Consider the following 12,971-nt stretch of genomic DNA (forward strand, 5'->3'; position numbering starts at 1 on the left):
GAGCGAATTCTTTTGGATGTTGACTTTTGCGCCTGGTTAGGGTCATCCTTGGTGCAACACAAAGGTAGAGCTGGAGGAAGACAAAATCTAGAGACAACTGGTCCAGGAGAGATAAGACCTCAGGAAACAAGTGTTGGGAGAGACAGGCTGTGAAATCAGAGCTGTGAAGAGAGTTTAGCTGGATCTTGTAGGTCAGGAGGCCCTAGCTGACTTCAGAGCTACGGTATGATGAATTCGCATTACAATCCTTCACTGGATCCCCATTATCTAAAGTCCACACGCCTTCATGGGAGAGAGGCTGCTCCTCCAAATACCTTTCTTTCTTCAGATATCTTTCCATGTTCCTTCTAAAATGGCAACAAATCTTTTCCACAGATTTTTTTAAGCTAAAACTGGAATTTTCAAAACAACTAAGTATTAGGGGACTATAAATCATTTCAGTGATGCAATTCCCAGAACACAAGGCTCTGAGTCTTTGTATGGCTGACACACAAAGCCCATTAAAATCTGGCCTCCCCAACTCTCCAACGCCATCGCTCTAGCACTCCCACTTGTCGCTGACACTGCAGCATCATCACCTTTAAGAAGCCGAAATGATCACTCTCTTGCTCCGTCAGTCTCATTGACCACTCGTAAAGAGTAAATCACGTCTCACTGGAACACAGTATTCCAAAATACATTGTGTAAATATTTATTTACATGCTTTTCTCTTCCAATAGATTGTGAGCTTCTAAGCCCAGAACCTAAAAAGTGCTTACAAAGTAGTAGAAGCTCAATAAAAATTTGTTGAATTGAAAGAATTCCAAAGCAGTATGTAAAAACAGAAAGAGAACAAATCTGCTGGGTTGGAATGATGATTTTGCCACGTATCAGCTAGATGACTTTGAATACATTCCTTAATCTCTCAGAGTGTCAACTGCCTATCCATTAATAGAGGCTACTTTGTACAGCAGAGAGAAGTTTCAAATCTGTCAAGCACCTGACCCACAGTAGGTATATAATAAGTAAGTGGATACTATTAATCAGTGGGCTGGTGTTTTTCAAGATATTTCTCTTCTAGCTGCATAACACTTTAAAAGATGAAATAGGAGTTCCCGTCATGGCGCAGTGGTTAACGAATCCCACTGGGAACCATGAGGTTGCAGGTTCAATCCCTGCCCTTGTTCAGTGGGTTAAGGATCCCAAGGTGCGTGAGCTGTGGTGTAGGTTGCAGAGGCAGCTCTGATCCCGAGTTGCTGTGGCTCTGGCGTAGGCCAGTGGCTACAGCTCCGATTAGACCCCTAGCCTGGGAACCTCCATGTGCCCCGGGAGGGGCCCAAGAAATGGCAAAAAGAAAAAAAAAAAAAAAGATGAAATAGTGCACAGACCTGAATAAGAGCAGAGCTATTCTAACTTAAAGGTGCAGCCTCAGAGCCCTACCTGCTTAGCTACTTCCTCATCTTTGTTTTGTTTTTTTTGTTTTTTTGTTTTTTTTGTCTTTTTGCCTTTTCTTGAGCAGCTCCTGCGGCATATGGAGGTTCCCAGGCTAGGGGACCAGTCGGAGCCGTAGCTACCCGGCCTACACCAGAGCCACAGCAACGGGGGATCCGAGCTGCATCTGCAACCTACACTACAGCTCACGGCAACGGCGGATCCTTAACCCACTGAGCGAGGCCAGGAACCAAACCCGCAACCTCACGGTTCCTAGTTGGATTTGTTAACCACTGCGCCACGACAGGAACTCCGCTACTTCCTTATCTTGACACAGCTCCCTTCTACCCCAGAAGAACTCAGGGCTCCCAGAGCACAGAGGAAAATCTACTGCCTTAGACCAGCATGGGAGATATACAACTGATAGTATGGGAGATGGTTTTAAGTGGCTTAAAAATATAGCATTAAATAACATTTATACCTTTAATTTAAAAGTTATTCCCTATTCTCTTTGGATAGACCATGATGGAAGATAATATAAGAAAGGGAATGTATATATATATGACTGGGTCACTTCACTGTACAGCAGAAATTGGTACAACATTGTAAATCAACTATACTTTAATTTTAAAAAAGTTATTTCCTGTTCAATTAAATTTTTTTCTGATTCTTTAGGGGAAAAGTCTCAGTTTGGGGATGTTTTTAACTCCTTCTCTTAATATGCCAGTATTCAAAGACAGCAGACTGCAGCCTCAGGACCTTCTAGCAGTAACTAGCTAGAATTTAATACTATGAATTTGCTCAGTTTCCATCTCTATCTGTGTTGGGCTCTTTAAGTTTGGGAAAATTATTTGACATCAAACTTCACTTCCTCTATTTGTAAAACAAGGGTAATAATGCTTCATTTGTGAGGGTTCACATGTATTCATTCTAAATATATTTGTGGAGAGATTTCTGTGTGCCAGGTAGCCTGTTGGAATATAGTGGTAGATCAGACAAATGAGATCTTCTGCCCTCATGGATCTTCCAATCTAAAGGTAGAGAGGATACATTCATACAATGTGGTAAGCGCCATTGGAGGTGTGCAGGATGCCTGGGAAACACTTAAGAAGGACACCTAACTTGGACTTGGGGGCAGGGGCAGTCAAAGGAGATTTCTGGGGAAAAAACAGCAGCTCAGCTAAGTTCTGAGGACCTATTTAGTCAAGAAAGATGGGAAGGATCTGCATGTGCAAAGGTCTAGAGGCAAGGGGCACTGTAATAAAATGTGTTGAGTCCTTAGTATAACGTCTGGAACAAAGACATTATTCAAAAGGGCAGCAGCATTTAGAACTATTATCATGTCCTTGGCTCAAGAATATCAGATTCATCTCTGTACCCTCAGCATGAAAGCAGTTTCTGCCACATAGTGGATGCCCCAAAACTGTTGAAAAGTGAATGACTGAATGAGAAAATAAATGAGTAAATGAATGAATGAATGAATGAATAATTGTTAGTTATTTGTAGCTTCCAGAGACTGGTCCATATCACGAGCCATATTCTTATTCAGCCCTTGTCTAGAATAGTCTGATTCCCCGCTGTAGAGAAACTAATCCTGCAGCCTGGTTTAGACTTGGGAGATTTTTGCTGGGTTCAACCGATCACATGGCCTATCTTACCCCTAACCCAAGAGGGGCTATACTTTTTCCTCCTTATGACAAAAAGTATGCTGATGCTACTAAGTGGGCCCCCTATAACTGCCTTTGTTTGAAAGTCATTCTGTCTGAATGGCACCCATTTGTCATCCCACAGAGCTAGGCAACTTGCAATATTGTGAAAATAACATGGTGGCCTTATCTTATGCTACCACACCTGATTGTGGACCAAAGGGGCAGCTTAGCTGGTGAGAGGGCATTAAAATGAGTCAAGGAAAGTCGGGCTAACATAACAGTAAGAGTTAACGTTTACTGATCACTTTCTATTTGCCAGGCATTGTGTGCGCCAAGAGCTCTCCACATGCGTTACTTCATTTACTCTTCATGAGGATCCTTAGAAAGGATACTGATACTATCCACATCTTACAGATGAGAAAACTGAGGCTTGGACAGTGGTATGATGCTTTTTAGTCAGGGCCGCTGGGATCAAACCCTGTTAGTGTGACAGAAGAGCTGGTATTCTTAACCTCAATCACGGTAACACAAGCAAAAAACAAAACAACAAAATGTTCATATGCTGCCCACACCTGGGAACATTCAACAAAATCAGGGACATGTCAACAAAATCCTTGCAAACTTTGTTTCTGTTGACTTTGAGAACCTATTAGAATACTGAATAAACATTTATTTAGGAAAGTGAGAAAAAGATAAGAAATAGATTTAAGTAGAACTAGCCACCCTACAACCCCACTAATTTTTTTTTTTTTATTCTGAATCACATCACCTCAGATTGAACTTTACCAGTTTAATCTTTTTTTTTTTTTTCTTTCTAGGGTCACACCATTCCCAGGCTAGGGGTCAAATCAGAGCTATAGCTGCAGGCACACACTATAGCCACAGCAATGCCAGATCTGAGGTTCATCTGCAACCTACACTGCAGCTCATAGCAACACTGGATCCTTAACCCACTGAGCAAGGTTAGGGATGGAACTCGCATCCTTATGGACACTAGTCAGGTTCACTTCCGCTGAGCTACAATGGGCGCTCCAGTTTAATCTTTCTTAGTTTGCAGTCACTGCACCAAAAGGGTCTCTCTTTGATAGCAGAGTTATTTCTGCCTCTAAAATTGCAACCTGGCCCCTGAATTCTCAATTCTTCCTTATTTTGCAGAACTAGCTCTTCTTTCCAAATCTTAATACCCTGATGCTGGCAAACAATGTACAAACTACTGAGAAAATCTTTTCTTTAAACATCTGCCTTCAAGTCCCCATAGGCGGTTGGCCTTCAGACCCATCACTGCACCCACCCAGGACTCTGTCCCTTTGAGATTACCTAAGCCCTAAACATGTTCCTTCAAGATTCACCTTGAACAGGGATGATTTCCACTATTTGCTGAGGGCCCCGAGCAGTGCACTTTCCATGCACGACCTCATGTGCTTTCTGCAGCCTGCACAAGTCAGGTGCTCTTTGGAACTTTGCCGTTTTCCTCAGCCCTCACTTTCGCCAGGCTGCACACTTCATAAAGGAAAGGGAGGCAATTAGACAAAACCAGCCCCCCTCCACTTCCTGCCATCAGGAAGCCAGCCCCCCACCCCTTCCATCTCAAAGGCTCCACGCCATTCATTACCTTTTCTTTCTTAAAATTTCCACCTCTCCTTCACCTCCCTGACAGCCTCTTTCCCAACCTTAAACGCACACAGCCTCTCTTGAAATTCTGATCCATGTTGGGCTTCAAGGCCCCTTCAAGGAGATAGAATTCAAAGCCTCTGGCCAAGATAAGAATTACTGAACCCTGGAGTTCCTGTCATGTCGCAGTGGTTAACAAATCTGACTAGGAACCATGAGGTTGCAGGTTCAGTCCCTGCCCTTGCTCAGTGGGTTAACGATCCGGCGTTGCCATGATCCTGCTTTGCTGTGGCTCTGGTGTAGGCCAGGTAGCTACAGTTCCGATTGGATCCCTAGCCTGGGAACTTCCATATGCCACGGGAGCAGCCCAGTAAATAGCAAAAAAAAAAAAAAAAAAAGAATTACCAAACCCTTATCTCACCCCACCCATCTCCTTGTAATGCCCTTCCCCCACCTTGAGAAACTGGCCTACTCTTTCCTGCCCCCTCCTAGGAAAGGTATAGGCCCACTCCTTATCACGCCCCTATAAGGGCCTTATACACCCCCAACCAACCAGCAAGCGTGCTGTAAGACCTCTCTTTCCCCAACCAATCAGCAGGTCAGCAGTGAGACCGCCCTACTCCCGGGGCTATAAAAACATAAACAGCCATGTGCCCAGTCGCTGTTCTCCCTGATTATGAGGAAGTCAGCCCTCTGTGTTAACGGCATCTCTTGCCTCAATAAATTTGTCTTTTCTTCACTTCGCTTTGAAAATTCTTCTTCTGGACCCATGTGCACAGACCACAACAATCGATTCTTGCTTTTCTCTCTCTTTTCTTTTCTACTGCGCTGAAGTTCTCAGATTCTGTTTCACTTTCTCATCCACCTTCCAGTTCTCTGTGATCTGTCTTCACTTCCCATGGCCCCATCAAAGCTTATGTGGAAAAAGGTCACCTGGGATCTCCTAACCATCAAGTCCGTTGGTGAGATTTTTGAAACTGTCTCATTCAACTGGCTTCTTTAGGATACTCGACACTGTTAATCATTCTCCCTTCACATAGCGTCTTGGCTAACTTGACTTAGGAGACTGCTCTCTCCTCTCCCTCTTTATTTCTCTGATCCTGCTGTCTCAAGCTCCTTCAGAGGCCCCTTTTCCTCTGCCCCCAGGGTGAGGTCCTGGACCACTTCCCCAGTCCATCTCTCACCATGCCTCCCTTTCACTTGACCCTGTAAAACCACTCACGTGTGTGTGTCTCTCTATACACACAGCTCGGCCTCAGGCCTCCATGCCTCTGCTCATGATGTTCCCCCTTTCTGGAATGCCTTTCCCTCTTACTGTGCCTGGCTGGTTCTCACTCATCCTCTGAAGGTGGCCTACACTGTACCTCCAGTTTGGAAACTACCCAGTCCCCTCTCCTTTTCTCTCCTTGTGTTCACTGCCTTCTGTGCTCCCAACAGCTCAACAATACCATGTGTTTACGTCCTTTGTCTCATTCTCTTATGATGTCGGTTTTTGTTTTGGCCTCTCTAATACTCTCCATGGAAAGCTCCTGGATTCGCCTCTATGAATCCTGAGAGATACACGACAACCAGATGGTGGCATGTGTAGCACAGAGTAGAGGGTTTAACTGAATTCGGAAACTCAGCCAGAGTTTCTGAGGTCCAATGGGGGGCTTGGTCCCATAATCCAAAGTCTCTGTGCAGGCAGGCACTCTGTTTTCTCTCTGCTGGCTTTGCCCTCTGTTCCTAGGTTTTTCTGTGTCACAAGAAAAAGTCAGGCCGCTACAATGGTTAGCATGACTACAGGCCCTGTTATCTAATCTCATTGGGGCCTCAGTGCCACTCAGAAAGCCTCATTGATCCTGGCTGACTTCCTATGACATTCTTCAGAGTACATTTTCCAACTGCTTCCATTTTTCTTTTCCTTCCTTCCTTTTTTTTTTTTTTTTTTTCTTTTTAGGGCTGTACCTGAGGTATAGGGAAGTTCCCAGGCTAGAAGTCAAATTGGACCTGCAGCTGCGGGCCTACATCACAGCCACAGCAACACCAGATCTGAGCCACATCTTCAACCTACACCACAGCCTTGAGCTATGCCAGACACCTAACACACTGAGTGAGGCCAGGGATTGAACCTGCATCCTCATAGACACCATGTCAGGTTCTTAACCATCTGAGCCACAACAGGAACTCCCTCCCCACCCCCCTTTTTTTTGGTTCTGGCCGTGCCAGGGCATGAACTAGAAACCATGCCTCAGCTGTAACCAGAGCCACAGCAGTGACAATGCCAGATCCTTAACCTGCTGAGCCACAGGGGATCTGTTTCTATTTTTCATAAGCCCCCAAACCCCTTGCCCACATCTTCTTCTTTGCATAGAAGACTGAGGTTCTTGACTTCCTTCACCTCCCTATTTCTTCCCAGCCTTTCATCCCTCCTCTCTGCCCCTCAGCAAGGCCCATCCCCCGGCTTGAGGAGGTTCCCCTCCCCCTACCAGTCCTAGAGATCCTAGAGACCAGGCTAGATCTACGTCCTCCTTGAATCTTCCCTTGGTTCCTGCATCTTCCTCTTCAACTCCCCCAGCTCCATCACCTCAGCTCATAAAAAGGTTTCCGTGTTCCCCATGCCAATAAACACATAAATGGATAAATAAACAACTTTTTTTCCAACATTCTCCCCTCAAAACACCAAACGCCTTTCTCTTTAATGGTTGTTTCTTCTTCACCTCTTGGGCTTAGACTTTTTTTCAAATTTGGTTATTGGACTTGGACTTTTGAATTATGTAAGTAATCTATGCTCATGGTAGAATGGTTAGAAACTGCATATAAGCAAAAAGGGGGCAAAAATCTATCATCACAACCCCTCCAAAATAACTCTGTTATCTTAGAGTGTATCTTCCAAACTTCTTTCGGTGCAAATATGTATGTAAATAAGGTTAAAAAGATTTTAAGGTAAAGATAAAATCATATTCTACGTTGTGCTCTGTAACTTGCTTTTCTTATTTCACAGTGTACTTGGACATCTTTCCACTGGACCCACCCAGGATCATCTCCCATCTCAAGATTTTTAACAGTCCAACCTGGTAAGTTCTTTTTGCCCTGTAGGGTAACATATTTGCAGGCTCCAGGGGTTCATGTGTGGACTTCTTTGAAGAAGGGGGGCATTATTCTACTCACTCCAAGTAGTCAGTAGCTCAGAGAAGTGGGAGGAATCAGGGTGATAGGTGAAGGGATTCTCTGCACAAAGGACAGAAGGGATCTGATGTGAACTCAGTCTTTCCCCATCCTCCAAAGCCTCCACACCCATAAATACAGATCTACACTGCCTTAAAAAAAAAAACAAACAAACAAAAAAAAAAACAAGTTCTCAGTAATGATGGTACCTATTTTTTGGTCAACTCCATCCTCCTTCCTTTTGGAAGACGTCTTTCCCCCATAGCATGTGATTCCGATGGGTCCGTCAAGGAAGACACATGTGCTCCAGGCTGACCAATCACAGTAATCCGTCTCTGGACACAGCAGGTGAAGGATGGACAAATGAGGCAAACAGGGCCAGTAAGATTCTTGGAGAAGGGGCCAGGTCTGGATGCTGAGATCAGGAAGTTTTCTCTCTTGTGAAGACTGTAAGCTCTTGAAATGCTGGAACTACGGGGGCCATCCTTCCCATGGAAAGATTCTGTCTAAAAATGAAGCCATCCCAGAAGACAGGAGAGAAACATGGGGAGAGAGAGATCAGAGGACATATCTGAGCATTTGGTTCCCGACCTGCTTAAAGCCAGACAATTTCTGGACTCTTCAATTGTATTAGCCAGTAAATTCCTTTATCTTTCTTTGCTTGAACTTTGAACTAGTTTGACTTAGGTTTCTGCTACTTAAAATAAAGAGTCTTCACAAATGTAACATTATTCCATAATATGGATGCATTAAAATCAAACTAAGCAAATAATCCCTAACATCTGGCCTTTAGATGGTTTCCAATTTATACCAGTATTATTTTAATAAGACCATAGTAAATATCCTTGTACATATATCCTTATGCATATGACTGATTTCTAGAATATATTCAAGGAAATACATTTAGAATACAACCTAAGGCATTTTTTTAGAATATATTCCAAGAAAGCCATCCCTGTTACCCACTGTGATCTGACTACAACCCCACACAGCTCTGCTTAAACTGCCCTCTCCTAGGTCACCAAACATGGAATTGTTAATTCCAATAATCCTTTTCTCCAGCCTCATCCTATTCAGCCTTTTCCCACTCCTTCCTCCTAGAAAATCCCTGTACATCAATGAGTCTTTGTCCTTAGCTTCTTTTCTCACTTCCAGGATCGAACTTGGATGCCAATTCAGGAAAACTAGTAGGACTACTAAGAGTACTGGGTTGAAATGGTTTGAGGTTTGTTTGGGGTTTTTTTTTTGTTTTTTTGTTTTTGGTTTTTTTGTTTTGGTCTGGAAGAGGTAATATATTTCATATACAATGGAAAAGAATATAAAAATAAGTGGAAGCCGGAGTTCCCTTGTGATGAAGCAGGTTAAGGTACAGGTGTTGCCACTGCAGCAGCTCAGGTCACTGCTGTGACATGGGTTTGATCCCTGGCCCAGGAACTTCCACATACCACTGGGAAAAAAATATTGGAAACATCTCTTAGGAAAATCATTTTTCTTGAGCATATTGAATAAATATACATTTATTTCTAAGAAAATGTCTTTTTTCCAGTTTTATTGAGAAATAACCAACATATATCACTATATAAGATAAAGGCATACAGCATGATGGTTTGATTTACACTTACTGTGAAATGACTAACATGATAGGTTCAACTAACCACCACCAAGCTTAGGAGAAGGTATGACTAGCGATATTCACCAGTGCACTAAGGCACTGGGCCGGGGGGGGGGGTGTGCAAGGGAGTGGGGCGCTGGACTAGGAAGTGGTAAAGATTGTAGCAAGACTCAAACATTTGCCATTGTTACAACCAGAGGTTCTTAATCTGGAAGCTATAGATCAGGAGATTCCCTGGGGATTCCAAAGTGACCCAGGGGCTTCATGAAGCCTCTGACATTGTAGGTAAATATTTGTCCGGTTGCATTTTTCTGGGAAGGAAAAAAAATAAAAATAACCCCATAGCCTTTATCAAATTTTTAAAGTGATCTAAACCCCATACAAAAAAAAAAAAATATTAAAAGCCATTTTTGTGGACTGTCTCCTAAGCTGAGTTTTCCGCAAGTGACCTTATAGAGCTCACGGTTTGGAGAAGGAAGAGTCAAGTAACCCAGTCATTTCCAGCGGCTGCTCTTTGTGACACATATTCATCCTTTTTTCTAGCCTAGTCTCCCAACCCCCTTCCATACTTCTCTGCCCCAGCTTCTCCCCAAACCACTCCTAGCTCTCCAACACCCAGAGAGCCAGCTCAGTGCACAACCAGGGACCCCCCTCCGGCTCTGCCCCCAAAGCACAGAGGCTTGTGACATGTGGAAATCTGTACATTTGGGAGACAGTGCTCCAGCCAGGGACCACATTTCATTTTCACTGTAATTTCCTCTCTGCCCTTTCTGTCTATTGGAGGCCTCTAAATCATGGTGGCTCTGTCCAGACCTCTTTATCTTAGCAACTATCTATGTTTTGCATTCCTTGCTTTTTTCCCCTCCAAGTTTAATGGGAAATGTTCCCTGCCAACATTTTCTCTGTCCTTTATGATGATTGCGATCCCAGTCATTTTTGCTATCTTTTGGTAAATTTTATTAAAAAAGGATGAAGATCCTATGTTCCAAGATCATTAGGGTAGATGTCAAGTGAACCAAGATTGACCCTCTGGCTTCATCACATCCTCAGGAGCCCTCCCAGAATCCAGCCTAATAACTGTTTGTGTTTTTATGTCGTCCATGCTCAGACCACACTGGATTCCTCCCAAGAACACAATTTCTTGTGTTGAGACCAATTCAATGTCCCATTAAAATTTTAATCTGCCTCCCTTTACTCATGAACATTTGCAGCCCATGCTTTCCAAATGCCATTTGGTCTTCCACAGATAACTTATATTTTAGATATTTTCTCCCCACATGATCACATGGAATATTGCTGCACATAAAAAAAACCAAGGACGGAGTTCCTGTCGTGGCGCAGTGGTTAACGAATCTGACTAGGAACCATGAGGTTGCAGGTTCGGTCCCTGCCCTTGCTCAGTGGGTTGAGGATCTGGTGTTGCCACGAGCTGTGGTGTAGGTCGCAGATGCGGCTCGGATCCCGCGTTGCTGTGGCTGTGGTGTAGTCTGGTGCTACAGCTCTGATTAGACTCCTAGCCTGGGAATCTCCATATGCCATTAGTGCGGCCCTAGAAAAGACAAAAAAAAAAAAAAAAAAAAAAAAAGGCCAATGTGGGAGTTTCTGTCATGACACCGTGGAAACAAATCTGACTAGGAACCATGAGGTTTCGGGTTCTATCCCTGGCCTCCCTCAGTGGGTTAAGGATCTGGCATTGCCGTGAGCTGTGGTGTAATTCAAAGACACGGCTCAGATTCTGCATTGCTGTGGCTGTGGCATAGGCCAGCAGCTGTAGCTCTGATTTGATCCCTGGCCTGGGAACCTCCATATGCTGCAGGTGCAGCCTAAAAAGCAAAAAAAAAAAAAAAAAAAAAAAAAAAAAAAAAAAAAAGGCCAATGCATCTCAAGGCCCTACGACTTGATACCTTTTCCTTTTCCTTCTAGACAGTTATCCTCTACAGGGCTGTGAGTGAGCTCTGAATGCAGATGACCTACATTCATATTCTGCCTCTTAGACCTTCTAACTGTGTGACTCTGGGCAGGCCGATTAGCAGCTCTGAGTCTCAGTGTCCTCTGTCACAGAGTGACTGACAGAATTAAGGTGCGGAGAGTTATTGAGGTAACTCAATGAGATAATACACGGAAAGCATCTAGCAAAATTCCTAGCCCATGGAAAGTGTTGCAATAGGAAGAATGCCCCCCCAAAAATGTCCACATCCTAATTCCTGGAACCTGAGAAAAAAATAGCACAGATATAATTAAGGTTAAAGATCTTCAAATGGGTAGGGGTTCCCGTTGTGGCTCAGTGGCAGTGAATCTGACTAGTATCCATGAGGACACAGGTTCCAGCCCTGGCCTCACTCATTGGGGTAAGGATCTGGCATTGCCATGAGCTGTGGTGTAGATCGCAGATGCAACTCGGATCTGGCGTTGCTGTGACTGTGGTGTAGGCCAGCAACTATAGCTCTGATTCAACCCCTGGCCTGGGAACCTCCATAGGCCATGACTGCGGCCCTTAAAAAAAAAAAAAAAAAGCAAACAAACAAACAAAAAACTTCAAATGGGGAGATAATCCTGAATTATCTGGGTGGGCCAAATTTAATTACGTGAGCCTTTAAAAGCAGAGAACTTTCTCCTGCTAGAAGTAGAAGAGAAGCAGCAGCAGGAGAAATCCAGGAAATGCATAGAATGTTTTTGTGTCAGACCCTGCGGACATTAATTACTGAATTTAATTCTTCTAAGAACCCTATGGAGTAGACGGATTTATACCTCTTTTTATAGCTGTCTCAGCGAAACAGACTCGCCCTAAGTTCAACAGCCTGATTCTAAATGTGTCCCACTTCCCATTGTCTTATGCTATTCTGCATAAACACCACCTTTGCCCTCATCGCAGTGGACACCCCACAGCCCTGTAAAAAGGCAGCTCATGCAGCCACACCTTGAGGACGGTTTCATCATTCTAATTTTAAAGATGAGCAAATTGAAATCCAGGGAGTTTAAATGATCTGCTCCAGTTCACACAGTCCCCAAGAGACACAATTAGATCTGCACTCAGGATTCCTCACTGCAAAAACACTTTAAGTGTTCTTTCCACCATGCACAGGTAGTTCCAGTCAGTGCTGACGAAGCAAATGCTATGGAGCCTCAGGCTTGTTCTCTCTTTTCTAAAATTACTGCAAGGCAGTATTTTGAGCACCACTGAGTCAGATTTCGGTTTTCTCTGCCTTGATTATATGTGCCGCGTCTCCCAGTACTGGGTCAGCTGCAAATTATATTTGTGTCACCCTGACTTCTTCAGATCACACACCCAGATAGGGAATGAAACAGACTCTGATGCCAGCTCCAGAAGCATCTGGGCCCCACCTTCTCCCCCAACATAGGCAAACCAGCTCACATCCCCTTTCGTTTAAGGTCTTTTGGTCAATTTCTATCAACATGACTTTTTTTGGGGGTGGAGGGGAGCTGCATCCCTGGCATACACAAGTTCCAGAGCCAGGGATCGAACCTGAGCCACAGTAGTAACCATGCGGGATCCTTAACCTGCTGTGCCACCAGGAAATTCC

At 44.0% G+C, this 12,971-nt stretch overlaps 1 protein-coding gene across 6 annotated transcripts in view; it reads right to left on the reverse strand.

The window, feature by feature from the left end:
* ME3 (malic enzyme 3) overlaps positions 1–12,971 on the reverse strand; it is a 316,923-nt gene that overhangs the window by 278,508 nt on the left and 25,444 nt on the right. For 2 of the 6 annotated variants that reach the window (XM_084974339.1, XM_084974333.1), the window contains exon 2: positions 8,027–8,319. The exons of 2 other annotated variants lie outside the window; for them this stretch is intronic. The gene's annotated coding sequence lies outside the window, so the exon portion shown is untranslated. Of the gene's footprint in view, positions 1–8,026; positions 8,324–12,971 lie in introns of all 6 variants that reach the window. 2 more of the 6 variants (XM_084974335.1, XM_084974330.1) reach the window with 1 other exon arrangement.

This window comes from Sus scrofa, chromosome 9 (genome assembly GCF_054392235.1).
Source record: "Sus scrofa isolate SSC_HxYL_T2T_F1_AM1 chromosome 9, Sscrofa_HxYL_maternal_Yorkshire_Landrace_v2.0, whole genome shotgun sequence".
Classification (NCBI taxonomy): Eukaryota; Metazoa; Chordata; class Mammalia; order Artiodactyla; family Suidae; genus Sus; species Sus scrofa.